The 8,211-nt window shown below is 48.9% G+C and overlaps 1 long non-coding RNA gene across 1 annotated transcript; it reads left to right on the top strand.

Annotated features, from left to right (window-relative positions):
- Nucleotides 1-1,649: 1,649 nt before the first annotated feature.
- Nucleotides 1,650-6,076, top strand: LOC130880220 (uncharacterized). The gene is made up of 3 exons (XR_009057593.1): nucleotides 1,650-2,140; nucleotides 2,613-3,738; nucleotides 4,389-6,076. It is a non-coding gene; the product is annotated as an uncharacterized LOC130880220 (long non-coding RNA).
- The last annotated feature ends 2,135 nt before the right edge of the window (nucleotides 6,077-8,211 follow it).

Here is an 8,211-nt window from a genome sequence, read left to right as displayed (position 1 = left end):
TGGGTTGAGTCCCAAGGCAGTGCTTCTCAATCTTCCTAATGCTGTGACCTTTTAATTTAGTTCCTCATGTTGTGGAGAACCCCAACCATAAAATTATTTTTATTGCTGCTTCACAACTGTAATTTTGCTACTATTATGAATTATAGTGTAAGTATCTGAGATGTAAGATATCTGACATGCAACCCCTAAGGGGCTGTGACCCACAGGCTGAGAAACACTGCTTCCTGGACCCCAGTCATCTCCTCCTACCTTTACTTGTTGTCTGGTAGACGCTGTTTAGTGGGAGCCACTTCATTCTAGGCTAGAGAAGGCCGCTTGGGTGGATGTTGCTGGCCACCACCAGGGGCACTCCTGGCAGAACTGTCACTCAATATGTCCAGCCTCCTCTTTCCCCCACCCCTACCTCACCACTCCCCACCCCCTCCCTGCGCATTAAGTAGACGTGAGATTCAAGACAGGCCTGGCTGTTGGACTTCTGGGCAGAGAGATCTGTCACTGGGAACGAACGCCACAGTTGATCGGACTGATCCCAGCAGCTGTGTAACAAGATGATGAGCAGAATCCCAGGATGAGGTGCCTGGCGTCTGTCTGTCCTTAGGCCGGAGTAGCTGCTACCTCCTTCCTCCCGTGAGCCACTACAAATCCCTCAGATAAAATCCTTGACTGCCCAAGGTAACAGAGGATACCATTACTTACCACTGATTCAGAGCCCTCTAGAGGGAGGAGGGGGGTTGCATACTCTGGAGAAAAGGGGCTGACTTGAGGGAAATCTGTCATCATTCTTAGAGGAGGACTCTTGAGTGCACTGAGGAGGGTCCATAGGCAAGGGCTGAGTTCAAATCTAGCGGGACTGACCAAAGGTGAGTGCCGTGCTGGGATAAAGAGCGGAGGACCAATGTAACATAGAAAGATTTCAAATCACCAGGGTCCTCAGTCTCCAGAGGGAGTAAGGAGAGGGATGACAATTGTAGGTGGCTCCTGCCAGGTCGACGGAGTTGGGGATGCCACTACATCTGTGGTGAGGTCACAGGTCAACGGTGACCACACAGGTATCCATTTCATTCCGATCCTCCCCATCCCACCGAGGTTGAAAGACACCCCCCCCCCAAGTACTTCTGTGCTTCCTGGCCTGGAGGAGGCTAGGCTCCCAGCCTTTCCTTATCTGGATCTTTCTACTCTCTATGCCTAGGCGCGGGGTAGAGGGAAGCCCAAGGCGAAGAGTATGATGTTCATCTTGTTGACAACAAAGCCACAGATCTTGAGAAAGGCCCCAGAAGGTTCCGTTCCTGTGCAGAAGTCACAGGAGGCAAGTCTAAGGCGACGGGTGAGCTGAAGCGTGGACCTCACTGAGTTCAAGGGTGCCAAGGGACCCTGAGAGGGGCTGGGAGTGCGCTGTGGCACTTTAGGAAAGAGAGCTGAGTTGACACTGGGAGACAGTGCGGAGACACACATCAGCGGAGAAGGCACGACGTCGACGGGTCACCTTTCAGGACTGACTCGCTTTGTGATCACAGGCCCTGGTGCTCCCTGACTTCCCAATTCAGACCCCAAACAAAGCAGGTTTGCTAGGCCACCAGCCCCAGTGCGGGTGGGGGGGGCGGGGGGCAGGGGGGGAGGACGACCTACGTGGCTCAAGGGCGGCATCATGCGGTCATCGCGCGGTAGTTCACGCTACAGCCTCCATTATGAGTGAGTGTAAAGGACAGCAGTCCGCGTCCTCGTGCTCCCGCTCCACGCAACCCCCCTCCCCAGGGAGATTAGGAAAACAAAACAAAAGTCCCATCCTAAGGGGCCCAGGGGCTGGAGCGGGGCTGGAGCGTGAGGCGCCCTTCAGTGAGGTTCTTTACAGCCTTCTCCTCACCTGGGATAGATCACCTCTCAAAATGGGTTCTGGCTCCACAACTATTTGCCACTTGCTCTTCAATTGAGTATCTCAAGTCACAGTTCTGCTCCTTCCGGGTGCTTTTCCCATTAAAAGGCATCTTTCAGAAAAGATTTCAGCTTCCAGTACGCGAGAGGAACCTGGCCTTCTAAGTCCCTCTGATCTGGAGTCAGAGCCCAATCTTCCAGGACTAGCTTTGTGCTCTCGGGAAAGCCACTAACCCTCTCGGCGCTTCCGTTTCCTCATCCACAAAACAAGGTAAGGACACTTCCCATATAGGGCCGTGGGTCCCGACTCTGGGCCTAATGCACGGGAGGGATCTGCTTGACGACCTGTGTATGGAGGTTTGCTGCTCAGGATACTGTGACCACCCTCTGGGGAGCAGGGGTTGAAAAGACCTGAAGAAGGCAGGGGGCGCTGTTCCGCTGCAGCTTCTGGAGTCAAAGGGAGCTGGGAGCGATAGCTGTCTAGCTGGAGGGGAGGAGGCTCTCCCCACCTGCGGGTCATCATGCCTGCAGAGAAGACAGAAACGAGCAGAGTGGCACAGAAGGAGCCAAGCGAAATCAAGAAGGAAAGGGAAAATGGAGAGGTTCAATGTGCTCCTTGGGCACCTGGGCAGGGTGCCCCCTCTCCCAGGAAGCTGAAGGCTGGGGTCTGATCCGTAAGGGCATATGAGCCCTGCAGGCTATGTAGATAAAGAGGCCTTGTGTCAATCTCCTTCCTTCTCTAGACCTCACCGTCTGGACAATCAGAGGAGTGTGTAGGGCATCTCAGCTACCACCTGCTCCCTCCCAAGATCACCGCCTCCCCAACAGGCAAGCAGAACCAGGGGCCCCATGCTAACACGTGAATTGGAGCTGTTACGGCATGTGATGAGCTTGTGGGTATCGAAGGCAGGCACCTGAAATCCGGGAGAAAGAGGCTGGAGAAATTAGTAGCAGTGAAGAGACCTAAGGACCTCCTGGAAGTGCAGCTGGAGCAGAGACATCAAAGGTGGCTGGAGTTATCACTTCCCACAAGGGTAGCAACACGTGACCCTGCACACCAACACGGCACCCGCGGCTCCATTCAGCTGCCCCACTGTGAGCCTGCCCTTCCCCTCTTCAGTCTGCAAAGCTCAGCAGGACCTGGGGAAGAGGCAGTGGAAACCCATCAGACAGTGTCTGCTCTGGAATCCCGCTTCCCTCCCTGTCCTGTCCTCTCTCTCCTTCTCCCTCCTCTTCCTCCGTTCTCATTCCTTCCCTCTTTCTTTCCCAGAGTCTAAGCCTTGGACAGCTAGGAGTCATCTCAGATCGGATTCTGTCCTGATTCCAAGAGTTCCTGGGGTCAGTGCACAGCCATCTTGAAGGCTGTGTGTGCTCTTTAGAGGTGTAGTTGTGGCATTTATGATGGGAACAGAGTTGATAAACTAGTGGTCCTGGACATGGCTCCCTTGCTGAAATATCAAGAAGTCCCTCTTTTAGCTCCTTTATGTCAACAGTGTGGGATCATTGACAGACTCCAGGGCTCAGTCTTTGGGGACAGAGATTCTCAAAGTAGGGATCTTCAGCTCAGCATCATACCAGGCACTGGCAGGTGCTTCAGTCTGGTGCCTAGTTTTTTGCTTGTTTGTTTGTTTTGTAATGTCTTCAGAGAGCGTGTTCTTCAACAGTTTCCAGCACCTGATGCCTTCATTCAGAACTGAAGGTGGAACCCAGAAACATCACAAGAAGCCTCCGCTCACGCGGGTCCAGGCTTCAGCTTCCTCGGAATCACGAGAAAGAAGCCCAAGCGCTGTCACTTGGAAACGGGAGCTGTTGAATTACAGCAAAGCACTGAGAGAGAACGAGGAAGAAGAAAGCTAAAGAGAGAACTAGGTAGGACTTCCTTCTGGGCAGAGAAGCAACTGGGGGTGTGTGCTTGGAACTCAGGCACTGGGGCCTCCTGTGGCTGTTGACATGGTTGGGGCAGCCTGCTTCCTGTATTCTCGTGTTTACCCTGCATCTGAATGAAGGAAATGAGGTCAATTTCTATGAGTCATGAGATCAGAAGGATAGAGGATAATTGGCTGGGGTGGGTGGAAACCCCCTTGGGCGTCCATTTCTACAGCAGAGAAAAACACATATGAGCACTCACTGGAAACCCAGGGAAGGCAGACCTAAGAAGGTTCTCTCTTGTTGAAGTATTTCAACCTTATGGCAAAATACAAAGAGAAATAGAGCAATGGCTTTGTACCTACCCCCAAGAAATGACAGATGCTATTACATTTTGCTGCATTTAAATCAGATTCTAAAAAGAAAAAGAAAACACCGCTGAAGTTCTTGCGCCCCCTTCTCTCTCCAAATCCAGCCGCTGTCCTGCAATCAGCGGGTATTTTTCTGACACACACGCTCTCCCAATATTACTCATAAATTACACCTAGCAACACTTTGAGTGCTTTTTATTTCCCGTAAGTGATGTCACTGTGACCCTATCTCTTGAGAACTTGCTGTGTTTTTTTTTTTTAAATTCAGTATTGTGTTTCCAGGCACACTCATTTTAACTTCTGAATAACTGGACAGTACAAGAAAACCACAGTTTGTGCCCTCGCCTCCTGATGACATTTCCATTTGCTGCGGTCTGGACACAGCTTGTGCCTTCTGAAACTCGTGTTGAAATTTGATTGCCATTGTGTCGATCATTCGGCAGAGGCCACCGTCCTCGTGAATGGCTTAATCCACTCATGGATTAATACATTAGTCCAAGAATGACTTCCTTATAAAAGTGAGTTCTCACTTGGAGGGGTAATTCCAGCTCTCGGCTCAGGCAAGAGGACCCTAAGTTTTAAGCCAGGCTTAACAACTGTCTTAGTCACTGTTCTATTGCTGTGAAGAGACACCATGGCCAAAGCAACTCTTATAAGAGCAAACATTTGACTGAGGGCTTGCTTACAGTTTCAGAGGTTTAATTTGCTATCATCATAGCTGGGAGCATGGTAGCATGCACGAAGAAGGCACGGTGCTGGAGAAGTGGAGGGGTATGTCCTGATCCACAGGCAGAAAAACAGATTGAGAACAAGCCTGGAATAGACTTCAAAACCCCCTTCCTCTATACACTTCCTCCTTCCTCCAAGGTCACACCTCTTAATCCTTCTAATCCTATCAAAGAGTTCCAGTCCCTGGTGACTAAGGACTCAAATACATGAGTCTATGGGGCATTCTTATTCAAACTACCATAGCAATTTAACATGATCTACCTCAAAATAAACAAAATCAAGGGCTAGAGATGTAGGTCAATGGTCCTGGCTTTAATCCCCAGTAACACTAAACCAAAGACAGAAACAAAAATAAACATATAGGTAAGTATGAAAGGGGGGCTAGTGGTAGTGAGATGCCTTGGCAGGTAAGAATGCTGGTCGCCAAGCCTGGCAGCCTGATTGGGTCCTTGGAACTTACATCTTGGAAGAGTACCAGTTCCCTCAAGTGTCCTCTGACCATCGCATGCATGCAGTGGCATGTATGCCTGCACTCCATGTGTGTACGCACACAGACGTGTTAAATAAACACTAAACCCAAACCAAGACAAGCACAGTAGCAAGCAGGGCAGTGAGCTCTCTACTTAGCTTGCTCTTTCTTACCCGGAGGTGTGCTCTGTCAGGCTTTGATGCAGGAGGAAGCCCCTGCTCTGGACCATCCAGAGAATAATCTACAAGGGCCATGTTTTAAATATACAGAAAGTTAGGAAGAAAAAGATAGCAAGTACCATAGAGATGGAGACGGCAGCTGAACATCTTCAAGTCAGCTGTTTTCCTCATCTAGCGAAGGTGGCTGGAGTAGCCTGGCTGATGAGCAGACGAAGACAGCATTACCAGCTCGGGGCTTCCAACATTCAGCAAAAACTGACTGGGGAAGTTGAGGCAGTCAGCTGTAGCTCCTGACTGAGCTTCCTTTCCATGGATGGATTTCTCGACCTTTGCAAACCCTTCACCTCCCGGCTGTTCCCAAGGACATGGTGCTTTCCATGTTCCTGGCCTGCTGGTTATTTCCGGCTCTCTTTGTCACAGGACCAGGGAGCCAGGCTGGTCCCAGTTAGGGAGTTTGGAGGAGACCAGGGAAGGCCTCTTTGCTTCCAGAGTCTAATCTCAGGAAACTCAACAGAATGTGACAATTTATCAATATAATGTGTATTTCAGACCTTTACCAGGGGACAAGCAGATGTCAGAAACATGTTTTTATATACCCCAGCCTTCCAGAATTGTATGCTAAATAAAGCTGTATTCTTTATAAATTAGTCCTAGTTTTTTTTTTTTTAAGTAACAGAAAATGAACTCAATTTTTTTTGTTCTAATTTGTCACTATCACAAAAAATTCTTCTGGGAACACCTTCACCCATGCGTCCCTGGTGCTGCTGGGTTGCAGGGAAGCGGCTGCCTCAATCACAGAGTTGCTGGTTAATTCGCTCAGTAGCCTGTGCACACCACTAACAGAATGTGACACTGTGATGGCTAAGTGCGATTACCAGCTTGATTGGCATTTAGAATCATCAAGAAGACACAACTCTGGCTGTGTATGCAAGAGTCACAGGGTCACTGAGACTTTCTAACAAGGTCCCCCAAATGTTGCTGACACCAGCCAATGTGTATCTGAGCAGGATTCCCTGCAAGGAGACCATGAACGTCCAAAGAAATCTGGCTGAGGAGGGAAGAACCATACTGAATGTGGGTTATACCACCCCCTAGGCATGGTTCCTGAACTGAGTACAGAAATGGGGAGACCATATGAGCACCGGAATTCATGCTGTTTTCTTGCTGTGGACAGAATATGATCTGTACCCGCTGCCATATTTTCATGTTGCTGTGATTGACTGACAGTGTGACTTTCAGATATTGGTTTGTGGGAGGAATTGAAAGAGCTTTGAGCAACGAGCTAGAAAAAGCTCTAGAATTCACAGCAGAGCTCAAAGGGACATTCTGGAGAGAGAGAGGAAGACCAGGAACATTGCTGGAAATGTAGTGTCCTAGTCAGGGTCTCTACTGCTGTGATGGACACCATGACCAAAGAAGTTGGGGAGGAACGGTTTATTTGGCTTACACTTCCTCATCACTGCTCATCATTGAGGGAAGCCGGGGCAGGAACTCAAACGGGGCAGGAACCTGGAGGCAGGAGCTGAAGCAGAGGCCATGGAGGGGTGCTGCCTACTGACTTGCTCCCCGGAGTTTGCTCGACCTGATTTCTAACAGAACCCAGAACCACCAGCCCAGATATGACACCACACACAATCACTAATTAAGAAAATGCCTTACAGACTTGCCTACAGCCTGGTCTTTAGGCAGGCATTTTCTCAATTGAGGTTCCCTCCTCTCAGATAACTCTAGCTTGTATCAAGTTGACATAAATAAAACTAGCCAGCACACATAGGTAATAAAATTCTGACTGATGGGGTTTTAGAGGATGGTAAGGACTATCAGGAATGGAACTAGAGGCCATTTGATGTTACATTCTGGCAAAATAATGAGGCTATACTCTTATTGCCCTGAGAACTTGAGCAAGGCTGAATTCAAAGGCAATGGACTAATGTGTTTGGCAGAGAAAAAGTCGAGACAACATAGCATTCAGGCTGTGTCATGGTGACTGCCCACTTCTCTTCCACAGATTTATAGGAGAGCAGAAAGATGGCTAAGAGACATGTGAAAGTGCACAGGTTGGAGAGGAAGAGAAGGACAGCTAAAGCTGTAGCTAAGGGTGCAGAGAAAGCACATGCAATTACCAAAGAAATTAATACAACTCAAAAGAAGCTTTTCACTTTGCACTGGAATGATGGTACTTGAAGCTGCTTCCTCTCAGATCCCAGTTCAAGACACATCCTAAAACATTCTTTGTTTGGGGAGTTCTTCCCTGAACCAAACAAACTATAAGGATAATATAATTCCTGACTTTTGTTCTTGACTCTACTTTCCCTTAAAGTCTTAACTTCTTCAGCTGTAAATTCTTTGACCTTTTCTAAAGTTTCTAAAGAATCTGAGCTTAGTGACCTCAAAGGAACAACAGATTGTGTATGTGCATGCGTGTGTGTGTGTGCATGTGTGTGTGTGCGCGTGTGTATGCACGTGTGTATATGCATGTGTGTGCATGTGTGTATGCGTGTGTATGCATGTGTGTGCATGTGTGTATTCGTGTGTGTATGTGTGCGCGCATGTGTGTATGTGTGTTTATATGCATGTGTGCATGCATGTGTGTGTGTGTGACTTTGTAGTTAAGACAGTAGAGAAAAGGCCTAGTAAGGGGCAGACTTCCACAATATCGTTTAAACAATCCGCCATCTCCAGGAAAGGGCACCACCCTCACACTGCAGGTCCTTCCCTTCCATTTGTT

Source organism: Chionomys nivalis, chromosome 1 (genome assembly GCF_950005125.1).
Source record: "Chionomys nivalis chromosome 1, mChiNiv1.1, whole genome shotgun sequence".
Classification (NCBI taxonomy): domain Eukaryota; kingdom Metazoa; phylum Chordata; class Mammalia; order Rodentia; family Cricetidae; genus Chionomys; species Chionomys nivalis.
The sequence above is the reverse complement of the archived record's forward strand: the minus strand, read 5'-3'. Positions and strand labels throughout refer to the sequence as shown.